Genomic DNA, 22,596 nt, shown 5'->3' with positions numbered 1-22,596 from the left:
TAAACAAAACTGGTATCATGTAAAATGGGCCCACACAGACGGAATATGATACATTTTTCCTTCAAGAGCAGTAAAAAATATTTTTGAGACCTCCGAAATGATCTAATTTTGTTACACAAAACCTTTCCCTGAACCCACTCTTTACCTGGGACCCGGCAGCCCAATAGCATGCGTTCAATGAGCAGCCATGAGGGACGGGTTCCATGTCCCACACTGAGGCCAGACAGAGGCCAGATGACTCCTGCAGGACTGCGTTCCACTTGCAGCGGGGAACAGCAGCTCAGTTTAAAACAATTAAAGCTAGACGATAACCAAATAAAGAGAATGAATAGCTCCTAGCATGTCCACGAAACATGAGGAATAATAAAAAATCTTTTATTTTCTAATGAAACCCCAGCTCACATTAGACACATTATCAATGTGTACAACATAACAAAAACTCTAAACTTACTTTTTCCCCTTTGCCATGAACACGGCTAACAAATTAAGAGAAAAAACAACAACATCATTTCAAAATGGTTTTAAAAAAAACAAAAGTAACATTTCTGGATAACCATTATGTCATCATTTAAGATTACATTTTCAGACTGTCACAACCCTAATAAGTTGGCCTATGCGTATTTATAAGCATAAAACTGGAAAAATAGCCCTGGCTGGTTTGGCTCAGTGGATAGAGCATCATCCTGTGGACTGAAGTGTCCCCTATTAGATTCCGGTCAGGGGTACGTGCCCAGGTTGCAGGCTTCATCCTCAGTAGGGGCGTGCAGGAGGCAGCCAATCAATAATTCTCTCCCATCATTGATGTTTCTATCTCTCCCTCTCTAAAATCAATAAAGATATATTAAATTTAAAAAATGGAAAAATAGCCAAAACCGGTTTGGCTCAGTGGATGGAGCGTCGGCCTGCGGACTGCGGACTAAAGGGTCCCCTATTCGATTCCGGTCAGGGGTACGTGCCCAGGTTGCAGGCTCCATCCCCAGTAGGGGCGGCAGCTAATCGATGTTTCTCTCTCATAGATGTTTCTAACTCTCTATCTCTCTCCCTTCCTCTCTGTAAAAAATCAATAAAATATATTTTTTAAAAAAATGGAAAAATAGTAATGTAAAATAAGGCAATTAAATATGAAAATCTGAAGGGAGGAAGTTAACATAAAGTACTAAAAATGTTATTCTTTAAAATTCTAAATACTCATAAAGAGGATTATGAAGCAGAATAAATACAAAACAATGCTGATTATCAATTCAAAAATTTTTCATTCATTAATCTAAAGCACAACCTCTTTTTAAAAGTCACAGGTTTACTGTAGCTTTAATTAGCACTTTACTTTTCTCTCACAAAATGCATGCCACTATTTTTAATCCCACATATGAATCTCAGTGTCTTCCCTGTCACTAAGACCCTTGGGAGAACTATTTTGTAAATATTCTTTGCTTATTTCTGACTGTGCCTATTCTGTCTTCCCTGGCAGATGGTGGGATGCTGGAGAGCAGGGGCCAGATACTATACTCCCTCCCCTTTCCCAACGGCAAGGGCAGAGAATTGTGCTCTGGGGTCACTCAGGAAATATGATCGATTAGTATTTTAGCTCTCCATGAACCTCAGCCATTTTCCAACAAGCTATCAGCTTACAACTTAACCTAATTCCAGAATACAAATGTTACAGCCAATGTAGAAAAGCATCCACCGGACATGGAATTCTGTACTTACAGTACCAGATATATAAGCAAGTTAACTGTTCATATTAGCATCTAAACTCTCTTTTAGAATCTGGGTTTCATATTCGTCATCCAGAAGACTGTTCTCCATCCTCTAAAATGACAAATGCATTCATTTAAGAATTAGCCAAAAGACAATGTATGGAGAAGGACAATGTTCACTTTTATACATTTTCTCCCCTAGGAGGTCTAGGATGTTTATCTTCACCCTCTCTCCTTTTTGTCTCTCTTTTTCTCATCATCTGTGACACACTTATTTTCCAGTGCTTGCCTGGAAAATTAAAATATTCATATAATTATGTTAAGGAGACTAGATGCACCAAGCAAAAATAAGGAATTTGGTTATGGGAGACATGTTCAGTTTGTTCTTGGCTTAGCTGTCATCATCTCCTTTACACTTTTCCCCGCATGTCGACCTGATTAAGAAATGTTTAGTTTTGTTATTGAATTTGTGTATGCGCTCAAATTTGCATGTGTTCACACATGGCTTCTAAGACGTTTTGCTGTGCATCATCTGACCAAACTAGTGGTAAACATCTGTTATCATCCAAGTGCTGCCTCTTAAGTGCCACCAGGTTTATTATTTATTCACTAAAATGAACAGCAGAAGCCAGAACATTTAAATTTATTCCATGAAATCCCCAAGCCCAAAGTTCAATCTTGAATACTATGTGGATTGATTTTTTTTTTAATTTTTTATGTTTTTCTTTTTTTGTTAATCCTCACCTGAGGATATTCTTCCCAGTGATTTTTTGAGGGAATGGAATGGACAGGGTCATGAGAGAGAAACATAGATGTGTGAGAGACAATGTGTGAGAGACATATCGACTGGTTGCCTCTCGCAAGGGCCCTACCAGGGCGGGGATAGAACCTGCAACCCAGGTACATGCCCTTGACCTTGTGGTCTGCGGGAGGACTCTCTAACCACTGAGAGATACTGGCCCGGGCTATATGGTTTGATTTTATACCAAATACTATGACCCTGCATTTAAACCACTGGAATATTACACTACGTTTTCTTTAAAATAGGCTGAATAAAAGAGCACCTTGACATGTTCCCACTAGTCCTATCTTAAAAAGCTAGAAGGCTGAATGTCACGTTTAGGGTTATGCAACTCAGTGACTGAGAGATAACTATAATTCTGAACACCTCAAGGATAGTTTATAGTTTCGTTATTATCCATTAAATGAATAAATGTTTGTTTTGTTTTGACCAAGACTGAAATATCCTGGAAAAAAGGGACTTTTCTTGAAAATTAAGCAGGAAAAAGTTTGGATTGTGTTGGTTGGGGCCAGTGAGAGAAGGCAATGCTAGGCTGTCACCAATTCGTCATATGTAACATTTCCCACACTCAATATAACACTATGAGATTTTTCTCTGACACCTTACTTTTTAATAAAGATTGAATAAAAAGGCACTTTTGATTCCATAAATGAAGCATTGACCAATTGCTATGTGATTCATTTTAGGGATCTTACTCGATTCATAAAACATTTGAAAGTTTTATTATAGGAACAAAATAAAACACAAATCTAACCATATTGAGATTTCATTAAAAAATTAGGATGGATTTATTATACTTGTAGATTTTGGACTATGATTATTTTGTTAGTCTAGAAAAATTTTGCAGGTACTTATTCTGAATAGTAATAGTTGCTAACAAGCATTTATTTAGCACCTACTGTTCTGTGAATGAAGCAAGCAACTACGGAGGTGTAGATACCCTTTGAAGAGAGACTAACAAAGGAATTGCAAGACCATGCTTGGGAAAAATAAACTTTTGTGAACTGAGCATCCAATATCAAACAAACTAGACAAGAAATTTCTCATCTTTAAAAAAAATGAACGATATTTAAGTGTCCATGTCATTTTTACTAAGCCCTTATCCTTTCATTCTAGATATTCCTCACAAGATTTTTAGTCGTTAAGGAGATATAGAGAGGGGCAAAATTTTTTCTTTCCTGGCAACTCCCTCCTGAGTCAAAGGAAAAGAAAAAAAAATCCCTTTGTCTTTAGTTAAAAGACCCATAACTTAAAATGTCTGTACTCATTAAGTATGCTGGGGTAATTTTACAGTTTCAATAAATCAGTAAGCAAAATACAAAGTCTGAGCAATAAATCAGTAAAATTTTAATTTTTTTTCTTCAAAGTGTAATACATGGAAATTGCCCATATCTGAATTTAAATTCAAAGCCAAGATTGCCAATTATGTAAGGTATATTTAGTTATACTGGTACTACGTGATTGAATACTTTCCTACTTCTCTTCACTTATCTTTTCCTGTTCCCTTCTAGTAGCTTACAATTTGGCTCCCAAAATATAAAGAAATGATATGCATTATGGGAAATTCAAAAGCAATAGCTATCCAAGGGGAAGGGTGCTATAATACTGCATTATAATGCATCTTCATTTTAACATTTCCATGACCTTGATTCTTCCAATACCACTTCCAGACAGCCACAATGCCCCACTCACCTAAGGAGATAAGGTGTATTCATTGGGTAAAATATGACATTACTGTATTGATACATTTAAGCAAACTTTATTCACCCCAGAAATGTGGTTACTTCCTAAGACACAAAGCCCTCCAAGTTTTAAGATCCTACTTCTCTACCTCCAACCCACCTTAAAATGTATCAAATTATGACATAGTTCTATGTATCAAATTATGACCCCAAATTCCTGGAGAAACAAATTGATACAATATTCATTTGGCTACAACCACGTAGAAGTTAAGGAATTCAGCAAAATGTTAATTCACTCAAAAATTCAACTCAGAAAAACTGTTTTGTTCTAGTAGCCTTCATTAATAGAATCCCAAATTATATTACTTATTATTTTCCAGATTTTAAATCTCAGTTCAGGTATGTTCTTTAGCATACACTTACACCAAATGGCTCTAAAACAAACTTTTGTTTTAGAAACAAACATTTCTTTAGCATAGAAAAACAATACTGTTGTATACATAAAACTTAAAAACCAAGCTTTCATTATGATATAGTTTATAGAAACATTTTGATAACTATAAATAAAGATCACAAAATTTGTCAAATTGCTTTTACCTTGCACAAAAAGTAGCTAATCAAATAAATAACATTTTGTACTTCCCTTTCTTCAAAAGACAGAATAAGTGCATTAATTCCCATAAATATTTGCATGCATGCATGGCAATAAGGTAAGTTGTAATATATTTGAAATAAGCAGACTGTGATTGAAGGGTTGCTTTTACAGTAAGTGGAATTAATATATCCATTGTATAAAAATGTGTAATACACATCTTTAGAAAAATACATTGAATTACCTGTGTAGCTTCAAAGTAGATACCAAATTTAATTTTTCATAACCTAGCATACGTCACTTAATATAATTCAGAAAATCCTTTAGAACAAGATGAGCTTATATAAGGAGGTATATCAAACTACATCTTAGAATGAGTGTGTCAGGTGACAAAGAGCACCTGCTGTGATAAGACCATCCTGACAGAGAGGCAAAAAACACAACAAGCATGTAAAATCAGGTTGTTTGAAATCTATGTTGCTCTACCCTAAGGTATTATGAAAATTTCACAATCTCATTTCCACCCATGTCCTGCCCTTCCAAAGCCTTCTCAAATGTACTTTATGTTTAATGCAGCTGTATTATTTTCTAATGATTTCCTCTTTCTGTCAAAGAGCAAAGTATACCAATATGGTCACACACTGTCATACAGCTCCATAGATTTTTTTGCTTGTTGCTAATAAAATGTACAAGTAACCAATAGGTTTTTTTATGGGGAAAAATTACTAAATAAATTTTCCAAAATAGACTCTGATTGAATGATTAACACAAGAAACATAATTTCACATATGTGAACTTTTAAAAGGATGGTAACAAAACTCTTTTTCAAGGGCCATGTTAATTGGCATCTATTTCTTCGGATGAAAAGAAATCCCATCCATTTATTCTTCCTCAGTTTGAAACAATCACATCCATCTCTTGATCAATGTTTTTGTCAAATACCACTGTGTAAATGACCATGCCATTCCTCAGTTTTTGATATAGCTTCCAAACAGAAGTTTCAAAACAACTCTGACTAGTAAACGTATCACTGTACTTTAAACAGTGATGTTTTCTATCCCATACTTCAGGAAGGTTAAAATGCACACACAGGCAAGGATCATCACTGTAGACAACAGATTCCAAGTGAGTTTATTAACTCTTTAGGCAGATTAGGCAACACTTGTTTTAAAACTAAAAATCGAAAGAAATCTCTCTCTCTTTTTAAAAATGACTTATACTACCATGTTACCAGCAGATATGTAAGGGAGAAAAAAGAGGACTATGTACCCCGAAATGTGATTATCTAAAATCTGCAACTAGTCACTTTACGTTTTAGGAGATGCCCCTTTCTGAGATAACCAAGATACTTTACAATAGGGAATTTATATTTAATTATCAAATTTTAATACCATGTTATATAGGTCAAGTGAGTATATATGTCCTTCCCCGGAAACAAAGAGACTCAGAGTAATAGGATTTCAGATTTCATAGTAGCAACCGCAAGATATGTTTTGAGAATGTCATTTACTGTAACACAAATCAATATTAAATGCTTTATGCAGGAAGCACACTTTCAGAAAATGGGCCCTAAAGCTTTCTGGGATCCGACCCTAATTACCAGAGCAGGCTCTTGCCGTTTGTCTCTCTCTTCAATTATTTACGGGGCAAAAAGAGCCAAATGGTATTGCATTAGCTATATTAAATGCTATGCACTTGGTTTCTAACTTACTAATGGTACATAAAAATTACTAAGGTGAATGTGCCTGTAGAAACAAGGCCTTTTTTCTTTACCTGAGTGTACGTATTTATTATTCATATAGTTAAGTGTTGACTGGGCTGTCCTTTAGCCACCCAATGCTGCATAATTTAAACAAGTGCATTAAACATATATGCTATCTAAAAGGTAGTACATTGATTACACCTCAACATTTCTTTGAGCAACTTATCTTTACAATGTAGCTCACAAAAAAAAACATGCATCTCCCTCCGGCCCCTGAAAACAAATTTATGGGGACCACACAGAAATGAATAATGGATATCCTTGCTGCTACCATCTCGCTGCTTTCTGGTGACCCAAAGTAAAATAAGAATTGGGGGGAGTGAGAATGAGGCCCTTGAGGGCTAGGAAATGTCGGGTCTCTATGCTGACAAGTGTCCTTTTGGACAAATACTGTTGTAAGTGCACAACATGGACCACCCGCACTGTAAGAAAGAAAAGCTTATCGAGGTTGAATCAGGGATTCTTTGCACCAGGCCAGAAATGCCCTCTGCAGCAAGCAGGTCGTGATTACAAGCTCCCAAAGAAAGTTCGGCCACTGCATCCACATCTGATTCTTTTGTGATCTAGAGGGCTCCTGGAGTCCTGACAGGAGATGCTAATTGCTGTAGAAGGCTGGTGCATCCAACTTCCACCTTCCCAAACTGTGGGAGAAGCTTCCAAAGCAGTGAAATCTCACTCCTCATGGAATATATATATATATAAAATAAGTTCAGGGGGCATCCAATTATTATAAAATTAAGATAAGGTTATTAACCAAGTACCCAGGGTCCCTAGAAAGCCAGTAGCAATGTGCAGGGCTACACATCATCAGTTGTGTTACCTAAGAATATGCCAAGGCCACTTTTGAGAAAGCACCATTGGAAATCGATTTGTGGTAAACACACAAGGTAGTATTTTTCTAAACTAAATACAAAGTCACTTCTTTCTCTGCCCTGAAATCTGCCCATTGTCCCTCCTAAGCAAAAGCTACAGGGAAGATTAAAAGGGACATCAATGAACGCTGTGTGGACTTTGGCCACTTTCCTACCCAAAACACCAGCGTAAAAGTGGAAATCAGTAACCAGGTGAAGTGCCACACCGCACAAAGATCAAGGCGAGGGGCGGGCGCTCAGGACTGGAGACGGGAGGTAAACGTCCCGTCGCGCCCCCTCCCGTCCCCCCCCCCGCCCCCCCGCGCGCGAGGCTCAAGCCCCAGAAATCGCTCGCGCGCGCGGGAGACTAAGGGGCGCCTCCGGGAAGCGGGGGGCTCCGTGGCACTCCAAGGGAAGCCAAGAGTTACTGATCGCAGGGCGGGGCCGAGCAGAGGGGGTCGAAAAGCCGCGCAGCCTGCGGGTCCCGCCGCGGGCTCTAGGCGTCGGCAGCGCCGCAGCCAAGCTCGGCGAGAGGCTCGGCAAGGGGCTCGGCTAGGGGCGCCGCTCGGCCCCGCGACCCTCCCTCCTCCGGGGCCAGGAAGGAGCTGGCGGCTCTTTCCTGTCTAGTCTCTCCCCCCGCGGCTTTCTGTAACTCGATCCCGCACTCCGCTCCCCCGGAGCCGCCGCCCAGCGCGCCGCCCGGCTCTGCCCAGGCCGGCGCTATAGTTAGCAACCTTCCATCAACTCCGCCGCCGGCGGGGCCGAGCGCGCGCCCCTCCCGGGCCCGAGCCGCGCGCCCCCGGCACCCCCACCCCGGCGCTCCTTTACCTTCGCCTGGAGATACTGGGGGTAGGAGTAGGTGGCGTACTGAGGGGCATCTGCTGTTTCCACACTTTGCCCATGAAGCTGGAAGGGAGCCTGCCTTGAGGGTCGCGGGCACTTTGGGGTTTCCAAGTCTCGATCTCTCCTGCCTCTCCCTTTCCGGCGGCGGCGGCGGCGGCGGCCGTGCTCCCACCTCCCCAGCCCCGGACAAGAAGGTCCTCCTCTTTCTCTCCTCTCCTCCTCCTGCTCCTCTTTCTCTTCCTCCTCCTTCTCCTCCTCCCAGGTAGAAAGACACCGCAGGACGCAGAGGGCACCCCGGACCGGGCCCTTCCCAAGGGAGTTGCTTCCGGGGAGCCCGACTGCTTCCGGCGCTGACAAGGGGCTGGCGCGCTGGCCGCTCCGCACGGGCGAGCCGGCTGCGCGGGGCTGGGAGGTGATCAATACAAGTGGAAAGTGTGGCGGAGGTGGCTGCGATCCGTGCCAGGCGGCATCTGGGGTGGGTGCGCCCGATTAGGAGAGGGGAGAGGGGCTGGCGTGCGGAGGCCGTGGGGGAAGGGCGGGCGGGGGCGGGGCTTGGGCGCCTGGAAGCCGGGACCCGCGGGAGGTGAGGGCTGAGTTTAAACCACTCCTCACCTCCCAGACCCTCCCAGGCTCGGCGATTGGGCGCGCAGAAACCCCGGGAGCCCAGATGGCTTTGTGTCGGGGTGGAGGTGGAATTGGGGGACCCTGCTTAAGAACTGTAGAGTGGACACCTCGTTTGCTCTCACGAGTTTTTAGCTTCGTAAGGGGGAAGGGAGGTAAGAGGAAAGAGCAGGAAATCTGATTTATCTCTCACTTCCCTCCGCCCAATGATTTCTTTATTTTCACAAGGGAAGGAAAAATGATTTCGTGCCCAACCACAAGGCTGGAGTCGGGACACCTGGGTTCTGTGCACCCCTTCCCCCCGCCCCAGGCCACAACACTGCTTTTCTAGGTGACCTTGGGAAGGTTAGTGTCCTTCGGTTTGGTTTTCCCAGATGTGAGAGGTGATGTTATGCCCTCTGCACAAGGGGAGGCAAAGCTTGGACACACACACACACACACACACACACACACTCACAAAAAATAGACGGATCCTTCTAAAGGGGGGATACCGCTAAGAGGCAGAATGTTACTATTAGAGGACACAATATAGACATCAGCTTTTCTCTGCCTCTTTCTAATGCTGCCAGTCTGTCAACTCCCACGCAGGAGCCAGGAAACTCCCTGAGTTTGGAATATTTTAAGGCCATTTTGAAAGTCACACTGGCATATTGTTGCAGTGTGTTTCGGTGACATACAAAATCAATCTCTCTCTTTCTGCCTCTCTCCATCTCCTAGTTGTCACAGCTCCAGACAGCCCCAGACAGCATTGGTTCAGTTCACTACATAGCTGGATATAATTTAATGGAGTTAATTGGTCCCCGAAGCTGCCCGTAGAAGACTTTGTATATTCTAGCTCAAAAAGAGGGAATACCAAAATGTACAAATAGGATAAGCAAGAAAGCCTCCAAATTGGCGTTCTTGCACATCTAATAAGATGAAATAAAAATTCATTTGTTGTTAAATAGAGCTTGATTACTTTGTTTTGTCATTTTGGTTTTCCTGAGAGTCTGTTTTCTTAACAGCACAAAGGTAAATCAAAGTGAAATGGAATGTATGATTTTGCTAAACAGTGACAGTTTTATATGATTACATTTCAAAACAGGTTTACTTTAAAACAATGAAACAGTGAACTGAAACCTTTGTAATCTTTATATGATTTAGACACATTTCTAGGTTATATATTTTGACAAGACAAAATAAATCTGAGTTCATATGAGAACATTTTAGATATTCCAGGGGGCAAATCATGTTATCTTAAAATAATAATAATGATAATAATAACAGTTAATTTTTGTGAAATCCTATAGGGACATTAGTATTTACTGAGCTTCTGCAACATTGTTGGCACTATTGAGGTTCATGTTCATCTGAAGGTTGCAGTAGTTAGCTGTATAACTTTAAGAACTTAAAATGGTTCTCTATATTGTTTCATTGTGGGGTGACCCTTTAATGTTTTTGAGCAGAGAGCTGATATGAACTAACCCGTGCATGGACTAGGAATGATGACTTGGAGAAATGACTGAGGAAGGGAACAAGTTAAGAACAATCTCAGAAGTTCTAGGCTTGAGGTGATAAGGGAAATTACCAAACTTAGACTGTTCTACTTTATTCTGGCTGACGAAATTCAGCCTGTTTTAGAGAGCCTAGAAGCACGCCCACAATTATGTAGACACTTGATTTATGACAGAGTTGGTATTGCAGAGCAGTGGAGAAAGAATGAGCTTTTCAATAAAAGATTCTGGGTCAATTGGCTATTCATATGGAAAAATGAAATTGGAGCCTTTTCAAAAGGGGAAGAAAAAAGTTCAAGTGAATGAAAGACCTAGATGTAAAAAACAGAACTACAAAGTTGTTAGGAAAACATATAGGGTAATATCTTTACAGCCTTGAGGTAGGAAAAGATTTCTTTAATAAGGTGATCAAGAGTGCAAAACTGATCAATTTGACTGTATTAAAATTCAGAACACTGATTCATCAAAGGACTCCATCAAGAAAATGAAAAGGCAGGCCACAAAATAGTTATTTGTCATCTATATAATTACAAATGCTTTATGTACAAAATATATAAAGGACTCCTTGAAATCAGTAAGGAAAAGAAGAACAACTTGTTAGACTATGTGCAAAAGCATGAACATGTGTATTTCACAGAGGAAGAAGCACCAGTGTCCCTATAATAGGAAAAGATGCTCACACTTGGTATTAAAGGAAATGCAAACTGGAATGATAAGATACCATTTCACACTCAGCAGACTGGCAAAAATTATGCACTCTGAAAATATTAAGAGTGAGGATGTAAAAAGGGGGGAAATCTCAAAAATACTGCTTACTGGTTAAAGTGTAAATTGGTACACCCATCACTTGAGAAAAAACAGTTTGGCATTACCCAAGTTCATTTGCATGTGTGCCATGACACAGTAATTCCACTTGCAGGTACTAGTATATACCTCAAAGAATTTCTTCTATACATATGTGCACCATGAGAAATATACAGGATTATTCATAATGTACTAAAAATAAATCAACTATAGAATGGATTAAAAGGCTGTGGAATGTGCATACAGTAGAACACTTGCAGTGGTGAAAATAAATAAACTAGAGCGAAAACCGTCAACATGGATTGTTTCAAAATTGATGTTGAAGATGCAAGTCAACATAAAGTGCCGGAAGCCAGTCCATCCTTGCTGCTTGACACAGTCGCTGCAGGGAAGAAACATCTGCACGGCATATGTTTCAAGGGACCTGGCATACTGTTCTTAATATGTTTGCTCCCTTTCTTAGCGCTATGTGTTCTAGCCAGGGCCACCTCCCCGAGAAAGGACTTATGAAGAACTTGGACTAAGACTGTTGGCAATAAATTTGGGACTTGTTGGGCCCACATCCCCAGGGGTCTGCCCACCAGGGAAAGCACCAAAGCCTATACCTCTGGAGACCCACCGACACAGGGCAGTCCTAGGGAAGGCAAGCAGCGAGGCTGGGAGGACATAACCTTTACTGGGTAGGATAATCTCCTTCAGTCACTTCCTTGTAGCTTATCAGTAGAGCAGTGACCTTGGAATAGCCCTTATAATGGAACACAGAGATTAACCTAGACAAGATTAAAATCAACAGAACTAGATGGAGACAGGATTTTTGGCAAAGGTCAGATAAGAAACTATGGAAATGAAACAAGGAACTGTAGAAGGTTACTCAAAACATACCATGATGTGATTATAGAGGCATGCTTATAGGATCAAATGGTATAAATACAAATGTAACAGGACAATAAAGAGAAAACTTGGCTATGCTGATCAACGGAACGCTGCCTCCGTGTCATTCCTTCTTCACCGACTCTGTCCACACCTTTGGGAACCCCTGGACCTGATGGGGCTGGACCCCAACAATAAAGCATGATTCCATTTGTGTAAAGTTGTGTAAAAAGAGGTAGTAAAAGAAACTATAAAGAAAAATAAGGGGATTATAACACAAAATTCAGAATAGAAGTTATCTTTGAGGAAGAAGAAAGGGCAGATGTTCAGGGAGAGAACAGAGAGGACTTATAGAGATGGTAATGCTTCTTGGTTTGCACTGGGTTGTGGATCCGTAGAAACATATTTCAACATTTTTCTTTAAGTGATTCATAGACTCTTTTGTATGTCGCTGTATTTTATACTAACACATTTTAAAAACTAAACTCAGTTTTTCATTTTCAAACAAATACAAGAGCAGAGAGTAAAATAATGACTGCTCTGTTCTTAACATCCAACTTCAACAGTTATTAGCATATTGTCATTTGTATTTCACACACACATTTTTATTTTTCTGGGGTGTTTTGAAGCAAATCCCAAACATAGTATCATTTCACTTGCAACTATTTTAATATCTACCCCTAAAAAATGAGAACTTTTAAAAGACACAATGTCATAATCACATCTAACAAAATTGACAATAATTTGTTAAGATCAACTAATATCCAGTTCTTGTTCATTTTTCTCCAATTATCTGAAAATCACTTTTCTGTAGTTCATTTGTTTAAATCAGGATGAAACCATGTCCACATATTAAATTTGGTTGATATATCTCTTAAGTCTCATCCTATATAATAAAGAGCTAATATGCAAACGGTCATCACGCCCTCACGCTGTCATGCTGTAATGGCTCAGACACTCAACACTGGGGAGAGAGGAATAGGGACCAGCCAGGCACAAATGAGCTCATGAGAGAGGAATGGGGAACCGCCAGGCACAAGTGAGCTCACAAGAGAAGAATGGGGACCAGCCAGGCTGTGGCCCAGGAGAAGGACAAGCCGCATGCCCCGTGGTCCCGGGCACCAGTGGCTGTGCCTGCGACCCAGGAGAAGGACAAGCCACCCACCCATGGTCCCCTGCGGCTGCAGCCAGCCCGGGCGAAGCTGGCCCAGGTCTTGGGTGCCTGCAGCCGGCCAGAGGGAGGGAATCCTGGGTCCTGGGTGAGGAGCGAGGCAGAGGCAGTTAGAGGTGATCAGGCTGGTAGGGGAGCAGTTAGGGACGATCAGATAGGCAGGCAGAGGTGGTTAGGGGCAATCAGGCAGGCAGGCGAGCAGTTAAGAGCCAGAAGTCCTGGATTGCAAGAGGCAATCAGACATCCCTCGAGAGGTCCCGGATTAGAGAGGGTGCAGGCCGGGCAGAGGGACACCCCTCCCATGCAAGAATTTCATGCACCGGGCCTCTAGTTTAGTATATAAAAGTTCATCCCCCTATACACACACTCACTTTTTAATTTGCTATTTATTTGTTAAAGAAATTGGGTCACTTGTGCTATAGAATTTCCCACGTGGCTGATTGCAACCTTGTGGTGTCATTTAAAGTGATGGTTAGGTCCAGAGGTTTAATTACGTGTGGCTTCATTTTTATTTATTTGGCAAAAAATACTTCATAGCCCTAGCTGGGTTGGCTCAGTGGGTAGAGAGTCAGCCTGAGGACTGAAAGGTCCCAGGTTCAATTCTGGTCAAAGGTACAGGCTGTAGGAGGCAGCCAATCAACGATTCTCTCTCATCGTTGATATTTCTATCTTTCTCTCTCCCTTCCTCTCTGAAATCAATAAAAAAAATTTTTAAAAACTAAACACACATAAGTAATATGATATGCATCATATCAGGAGACACATAATGTTTGGTTGTCTCACTTTTAATGATGTTAAGATTGATCAAATATTCAGATTATATCAGTCTGACTTTTTTTTTTTAAATATATTTTATTGATTTTTTACAGAGAGGAAGGGAGAGAGATAGAGAGTCAGAAACATCGATGAGAGAGAAACATCGACCAGCTGCCTCCTGCACATCTCCCACTGGGGATGTGCCCGCAACCCAGGTACATGCCCTTGACCGGAATCGAACCTGGGACCTTTCAGTCCGCAGGCCGACGCTCTATCCACTGAGCCAAACCGGTTTCGGCAACAGTCTGACTTATCCATTAAAATTGTCCCTGGTTTTAATATTCATGAGTGTTACTTCAATTTATTATTTCATTAGAAATTACAAAATTGTGTTTTTTATAATCTTGTCATTCCTTCTGTACTTATTAGTTGGATATTGTCAATGATGAAGAACTTTTCCCCTTCAACTCTGGTTAACTTGAAATACAATTAGCACAGCAAAACAGGATAAATTTCCCCCCATTTGCCTATTTTCAGAGTAATGAGTTGATGCCACAGGAAACTCCAAAGCCAACCAGTTTTAAGTAACATTCTGAACTTGTGAATTTTTATACATTTGATTTATTTTAATCCATCCCAATCATTATTCTTGTCGATGCTCAAGTTGTTCCATCTTCAGCCAATGGTAGATCCTTTGAATTGGTTCTTATGTTCTTTTTACCAGATCTCAATAGTCTTTAATAGATTTTTTGCTTCTCAGCATCATAAGATCGTCCCAGGTTCTTGTGCAGCTCATGCTCAAGCCTGGATCAACTATTTCTCTGAGAAACCTTAGCTTGCTCTTAAAACATTAAAATAATAATAATAATAATAGCAGATTATTTAAAACTAGAGGCCCAGTGCACGAATTCCTGCACTGGTGGGGTCCCTTGTCCTGGCCTGTGGTGATTGGGCTGAATCCATGCGCTGGGCCTCTGACATCCCCCAAGGGGTCCCGGATTGTGAGAGGGTACAGGCCAGGCCCTGGGATCCCACTGGTGCAAGATCTGTGCACACGGGCCTCTAGTATGTAAATAAGATCTTTGGTTAATCTTTTCCTGCCCTCCCCTCTCCACCCTTCCCTCTGAGATTCATCAGTCTGTTCCATGTTTCCATGCCTATGCGTTGAGCGTCTTCCCCCTGATGGTCAGTGTGCATCATAGCTTCCTGTTAGAACGGTCAAATGGTCAAACGGTCGAATGGTCAAATGGTTACTTAGGCTTTTATATATATAAATGTGTTCTTCATACTTATCACATTTAGGGGGAGAAGTTCATGAAAGATTTTTTAAAAATATGTTTTTATTGGTACCAGAGAGAGGAAGGAAGAGGGAGAGAGGGTTAGTAACATCAGTCTGCTGCCTCCTGCATGTCCCCAACTGGAGATCCAGCCCACATCCCGGGCATGTGCCCTGACCAGGACTTGAACAGCAATGTCCTAGTTCATGGGTCAACACTCAACCACTGAGCAACACCATCAGGGCTCACGAAAGATTCTTAATGAAACGTGTACAAAGATGACCCTTAGGAGAGCATGAACTATTGAGTGATTTTCTGCCAGAGAAGGTATACATGTATACTTTCACCAATGTTTAAGAAGCATCCTGTATATGCAGCACATTGGGGATACAGTTGACTTGGTATTTGCTTGCACAAAGCTTTAAATCTAGTTGAGAGAGACAATGATGAACTCTATGAAGAAAACAACTGGATAATGGGAGAAGAGAAACTTTGTGGGAGTTGGGTTAGAAATTTTTAGTAGAGTAGTCAGGGTAAACCACTTGGAGGAGACATGATGAATAAGAATGAGTCAGCCAAAGAACCTTGTATGAGGTGAAAAGTGGGGCATTGTGTCCCTGCAGAAGCAACAGCAAGTTAAAGACTTTGAGGCACAAATTGTCCCATCCAAGATCTCCAGTCTGGTTTCAATTATAACCAAAGGTAAACTTTTTTATTACAGTTAATCAGAAGTGGACTAAACAAATTAGCACTGATTAATGCCTTTGTTCTATTGCCATCTGCCTGGGAGTACTGAAATAATTGAAGGATAAAATTAGAAATTTTGCTACAAAAAAAGCCCTGTGCTAGAGCATCAGTGAATTGGAAATGGGATTTAGGTTCATCAGGATGACTGCATACAAAACTTGGAGAGTTATTGCCCTGCCAGCATGGCTCAGTGGTTGAGCATCGACCTGTGAACCAGGAGGTCACTGTTTGATTCCCAGTCAAGGCACATGCCCGGGGTTGTAGGCTTGATCCCCAGTGTGGGGTGTGTGGGAAGCAGCCAATCAAGGATTCTCTCTCATCATGGATGTTTCTATCTCTTTCTCCCTCTCCCTTCCTCTCTGAAATCAATAAAAACATATTAAAAAAAAAAAACTTGGGGAGTTATTGATCTGTGAGTACTCTTACTTCCACACTGGGTAACTAGGTGATATCTGCAATACATTTACTGAACACTTAAACCAGAAAGACTGCATACTATTAGTAAAGTGTAATTATAATTGACATATATGGTACAGTTCTTAGAGGGTTAAACAAATGAGAATGTAGATAGAAGGGAACCAGTGGTTATAATTTACAATGAAGTTTTGTCATGAATAGGGAGTTGTTTTATAGTCTTCAGGGAAGGTTATGTACAAATCTTCTAGCCTGACGTTTTTCAAATATTTAGCCTCAGGCCATATTTTGTGGAGCCCTGTCAAAGGAAACTAAAATCTTATTATCTTTTTTTTTAATTCTCATTGGAGGATATGTTTTTATTGATTTTTAGAGGAAGGGAGAGAGAGAGAGAGAGAAACATCGATGTAAAAGAAAAACATCGATCAGTTGCATCCCATATGTGCCAGAAACCTAGGAATGTGCCCTGACCGGGAATCAACTTGCCACCTTTTGGTGTATAGGACAATGCTCCAACCAACTGAGCTACGTGGCCATGACATTATTATATTCTTCAGTAGTAATATACTTAAAGATTTTTTTCACCCAAATTAAACACAAATATGAAAAATTTCAGAATGTGTCCTTATTCCCCAGCAGAGTTTGAGAAGCACTATTTAATTCACTCTTTTTAAAATCACAGCTCATAAATTCCTTTCTGACTAGACCCTTCCCATTATTCAGATTCATTTACTCCCACTTCCTTACCTCTTGGCTTGTAATTCTTTCCTCTTCCATGCCTGCTCCTTCCAACCCTCACCATATTATTGTATAACTCCAACTAGCTTCAGCTTTTTCTGACCCACGTGCCTAGAACATCTTTCACCCTTTTTCCACCTTGTCCACTCTTAAACTCTTTCCTTTATCAGAGGTTCTCAACCTGTGGGTCGCGACCCCTTTGGTGATCGAACCACCCTTTCACCTAAGACCATCCTGCATATCAGATATTTACATTACAATTCATAACAGTAGCAACATTACAGTTATGTAGTAGCAGCGAAAATAATTTTATGGTTGGGTCACAACATGAGGAACTGTATTTAAAGGGCCAGAAGGTTGAGAACCACTGCTTTAGATGCAGCTCTATCAAGACTTTTTTCAGCTACCAGGTTGGATTGAATGCCCCTCCCCTGGCCCCCAGGCTGAACACCAATTATCCAATTATCCAATTATGCAAATTCATTGGAGGCACATAGAAAAGTGTCAAGACAAGCATACTCCAGAATTTGTGGTTAAGAAATGGTGTTTAAATGCTCAAAGGTCCCGTCCAAATTAGAATTCAGTGATTTTGTCATTTGTAAGAGTGACTGTATAATGAGCACCCACTCATCCCCTCCTTGCCCCAGGGAATTTTAGACCCCCCAAAAAAGGAACACAAATTTCAAACAGTAGGTATTAAACTTTAGAAAACATTCCACCAAGAAGTGAAATAGACAAAAAATACACATAAGTTTAAAAATGTTTTGATACATTTATTAATGAGAGCTAAAATTGGTCATAATTGAGGAACTCAGTTATAGTGAATATTTAATAAAGTTTATGAATGTAGACTACTATGTCCTAAATTTAGCAAGTAAGACATGGAGTTAGATGCTGCTCTCCAAGAATGTGGTGGAACTAAGGAATCAGTTGACCATCAAGTATATATATTTCTCCCATCAGTTCTGCTTGGGATGAGTGGTCCATACAGAAGCTTTCATCTCTATCACCACACCCTATCTGACTTAGCTGAGCTGACCAACTCCACAAAGGGACAGATGAAATAATTTAGTAACTAATTAGCTTATCCTGTAAGCATTTAGTAAGCAATAGCAAGGGACCCTTTGTTGATGGCCTCTAGAGGCAAGTAAAGACCTTAATGAACCATGGTTCCATTATTTGTACTCATTAGCTGATCCTATAAATGTATTTGTAAACAGATTGCTGAAAAGTATTATTATACCCTTTGATTATATCAAACCCCAAAATAACAAGAATTTCAAAAGTTAAGGGAATAAGCAGTTGAATGAGAAGGGGAAACATATCTTTCACTTTACTGTTTGATTTCTTTCCTATACAGGCCAGCTACTTTTTGTTAAAAATTTGGGCTTTGTAGAGGCCAGTATTTTCTAAAGATAGATTTTAAAGTTTCTTCCATTGCTTTCTAGGTTTTTCAAGTGCTTTGATAAAAATCATTTAATGGGATAATTTTTATATGTTTTAAGCGGACCAACACAATCATATTATTAAACATGTATCTAACAAGGATTAGTTTTGAACTATAATTTCACTTTTAAAAATAGCCTGATGTCTTCAGCAATATGTATAGATGCCTATGAGAGGTAGGCTGTGATTTCATAGTCAGAAGAAGTCAAGAAGAGGTGCCTTGGCTATGAACATTTTAAGGTTCTCTTTTAATCAGAGATGTTTCCAGTATACTTGCCAATACAAGAATTTCTAAAGTGGTATCAGAAGGGACAGAAAAAACAGAGTGTTTGTCTTTTCTCACTTCTTTCAAAAAACCAATTTTAAAGGTAACTATCTAGTAGTTTCAAACCTCAGATGTTAGAGACTTTTTCAAAAAAGTATTTAAAAGTGAAATAGAATAATATTCTAAAAACTGAGATTTAACCAAACAGTTTGTGTGCATATATTATATATGTATATGCAGTCCGTTCCCTTTCTATGTCCCTGATTCTATTATAATCAAAGTTCATTCTGTTCCTCAGATTATTTATTCACTTGATTCTTAGATTCACTTGTTGATAGATGCATGTTTGTTGTTCATAATTTGTATCTTTACCTTTTTCTTCTTCTTCCTCTTCTTAAAGGATACCTTTCAGCATTTCGTATAATACTGGTTTAGTGGTGATGAACTCCTTTAGCTTTTCCTTATCTGTGAAGCTCTTTATCTGACCTTCAATTCTGAATGATAGCTTTGCTGGATAAAGTAATCTTGGTTGTAGGTTCTTGGCATTCATCACTTTGAATATTTCTTGCCACTCCCTTCTGGCCTGCAAAGTTTCTGTCGAGAAATCATCTGACAGTTGTATGGGTATTCCCTTGTAGGTAATTGACTTTCTTTCTCTTGCTGCTTTTAAGATTCTCTCTTTGTCTTTTGCTCTTGGCATTTTAATTATGATGTGTCTTGGTGTGGTCCTCTTTGGATTCCTTTTGTTTGGGGTTCTCTGCGCTTCTTGGACCTGTAAGTCCATTTCTTTCACCAGGTGGGGGAAGTTTTCTGTCATTATTTCTTCAAATAGGTTTTCAATATCTTTCTCTCTCTCTTCTTCTGGCACCCCTATAATTCGGATGTTGGTACGTTTGAAGCTGTCCCAGAGGCTCCTTACACTATCTTCGTATTTTCGGATTCTTTTTTCATTTTGCTTTTCCGGTTGGGTGTTTTTTGCTTCTTCGCATTTCAAATCTTTGACTTGATTCTTGCGCTCCTCTGGTCTGTTGTTGGGTGTCTGTATAATATTCTTTATTTCAGTCAGTGTATGCTTAATTTCTAGTTGGTTCTTTATCACAGCATCGAGGGTCTCATTAGATTTCTTGAGGATCTTATCAAGTTTATCGGCAGTTTCTAGAAAATTATTGAAAAACCTTAAAAGTGCGTTTTTTAGCTCTATATCCTCCATTTCTGTCATGTTTCTTTGTCTCCGCATTTTTTATGCTTTCTTGGTGCACCCCCTTGTGGTCTTTGTGCGCAGTCTTGTTGTAGTTAAGCCTTGATTGTTGACGGCAATACTCGGAAAGCATCAGCTTTAGCTTCTTTAGCACTCATAAATTTTTCATATCTAAGTTACAGGGAAATTCTCAGGAATACTTTGTTTTTAAGACTTGCTATTGTCTTATCTGGACTCTATCACCGTCATTGTCATCACGAGTACTTAGAAAATTGTTTTAACATACAATTATATTTTAGTTGACAAAACCCTCTCCCATAAGTTACTTCATCTGATCCTCACTGAAATCCTTCCAGGTAGATATTGTTATTCAGGCCACAGACTCTGGAGTCAGACTGCCTTAGTTTAAAGCTGGCTGTTCCACTCCTTTGCTGGGAACGTGTAAAATAAAGTTGTTGAGAGGATTAAATGGGTTAATATAGGTAAGGCATTTAAAATAGTGCCTGGCTCAGAGTAAGCTCTATAAACATATTAATTATTATTAGTTATTTTATATATTAAATAAGACTCAGAGATAGTCAATATTTGGCCTGAGGAAGTTCTTTATGATAAGTTAAAAATTTAAAGTAAGACCGCAAGACTTCTGATACTAAAGGCCTTATTTTTAATATGCTCAGTAATACTCTTCCACTTAGATTGAGTTTCCTTTAAGATTTTTTTCCTCTTCTTTCTTCTCCCATCCATCCCTTTCTTCCTTTCATTTCTTTCTTGGCCTTTATCTTCTCCTTTCTTTCCTCTTGCTCTTCCTTCTCCTAGCTCTACAATCACCTCATCACCTCTTCCACCACTGTTGCCACCAACTTCACCACTAGAAACATTAGCATAATGAACAAAGTTGCCAGCAGACTTGAAAAGAACTTAGGTTAGATAAATTTGTTTTTAATGGGATAATGAGGTAGAAAGGAAGGAAGGAAGGAAGGAAGGAAAGAAAGATGAAGGAAGGAAGGAAGGAAGGAAGGAAGGAAGGAAGGAAGGAAGGAAGGAAGGAAGGAAATATATATTATAGCATGAACAGGGCACATTTTAGCTGACAACCGTACTATACTGTATGTTTAATTTGCAGTTATGTTCTCTACTTATTTATAAAAAACAATGCCTGAGATGAAGATTGTACTTGGAATGATTAATAGCAGCTTAGACATTGCCGAAGAAAAGATTAGTGAACTTGAGCAGAGAGCAAGGAAACTATCCAAAGTGAAAAATAAATGCAGAATACTGAACTGTGCAAATTTTATGAATTGAAATCGATAATTTATGTAAAATTATTATCTATAAATATATGAAAATACTTGTGTAAAAATTATAATAGTGTGTGGTAGAATGTTGTGATAGTGGATAGTTTTATTGATGTTATTGCTTTAATTTTCAATATTTATTCATGGCATTATTTAGTACATGCCTACTATGTGGCCTGACACTGTGTTAATTAACAGGGCACTAAAGATGTATTGACTACATTTCCTGTCCTCGAGTGGTTCTCAGTATTATAGAGAAAAAAAAGACTTGCAAACACATAATTATATAGAGTACAGAGAGCTAGAGAAGAAAGAAGCACTTTATTTGGACGGAGGAAGTCCAATGAAGATTCTCTAAGAAGATACATTTTAAAGCTCTAATTTGTGTGTGTGTGTGTGTTGGGGGGCGGGGGGGGGATTCACTAAGTAAATAGGGATACAATTGGGGTGGAATTGGGTAAGAGTTGGAAGAGAATTAGAGAATTTTAAGCAAAATGTCAGAATATGAAAAACAGTATGAGTATGTTTGAAGAAGTATAAAACTTTCAGGAAGGCTTACAAATCCAAATACATGCAGAGGTGAGTAGAGATTGAGACTGGAAAAGCTTAAGTGAGAGCCGGATCATGACAACCTTATTAGAATACTACTGTACAACAAGTGAAAATTTTCTATATTTTCTGCAAAAGCAACATGTAGAGCCTTGAAAATCACCTGGCCTAGTACTGGCACAAGAACAGACATATAGATCAATGGAATAGAATAGAGAACCCAGAAATCGACCCAAACCACTATGCTCAATTAATATTTGACAAAGGAGGCAAGAACATACAATGGAGTTAAGACATTCTCTTCAATAAACGGTGTTGGGAAAATTGGACAGATACATGCAAAAAAAGTGAAACTAGACCACCAACTTACACCATACACAAAAATAAACTCAAAATGAATAAAGGACTTAAACATAAGATGGGAAACCATAAAAATACTAGAGGAATCCAAAGGCAACAAAATCTCAGACATATGCCAAAGCAATTTCTTCACTGATACTGCTCCTAGGGCAATGGAAACTAAAGAGAAAATAAACAAATGGGACTACATCAAAATAAAAAGCTTTTGTATAACAAAAGAAACCATCAACAAAACAACAAGAAAGCCCACTGCATGGGAGAACATATTTTCCAATGTTATCACCGATAAGGGTTTAATCTCCAACATTTACAGGGAACTCATACAACTTAACAAAAGGACGATAAACAACCCAATCAAAAAAT

The sequence above is a fragment of the Myotis lucifugus genome, unplaced genomic scaffold (assembly GCF_000147115.1).
Source record: "Myotis lucifugus unplaced genomic scaffold, Myoluc2.0 scaffold_5, whole genome shotgun sequence".
NCBI classification, from domain to species: Eukaryota; Metazoa; Chordata; class Mammalia; order Chiroptera; family Vespertilionidae; genus Myotis; species Myotis lucifugus.
This window is presented reverse-complemented; position numbering follows the sequence as displayed.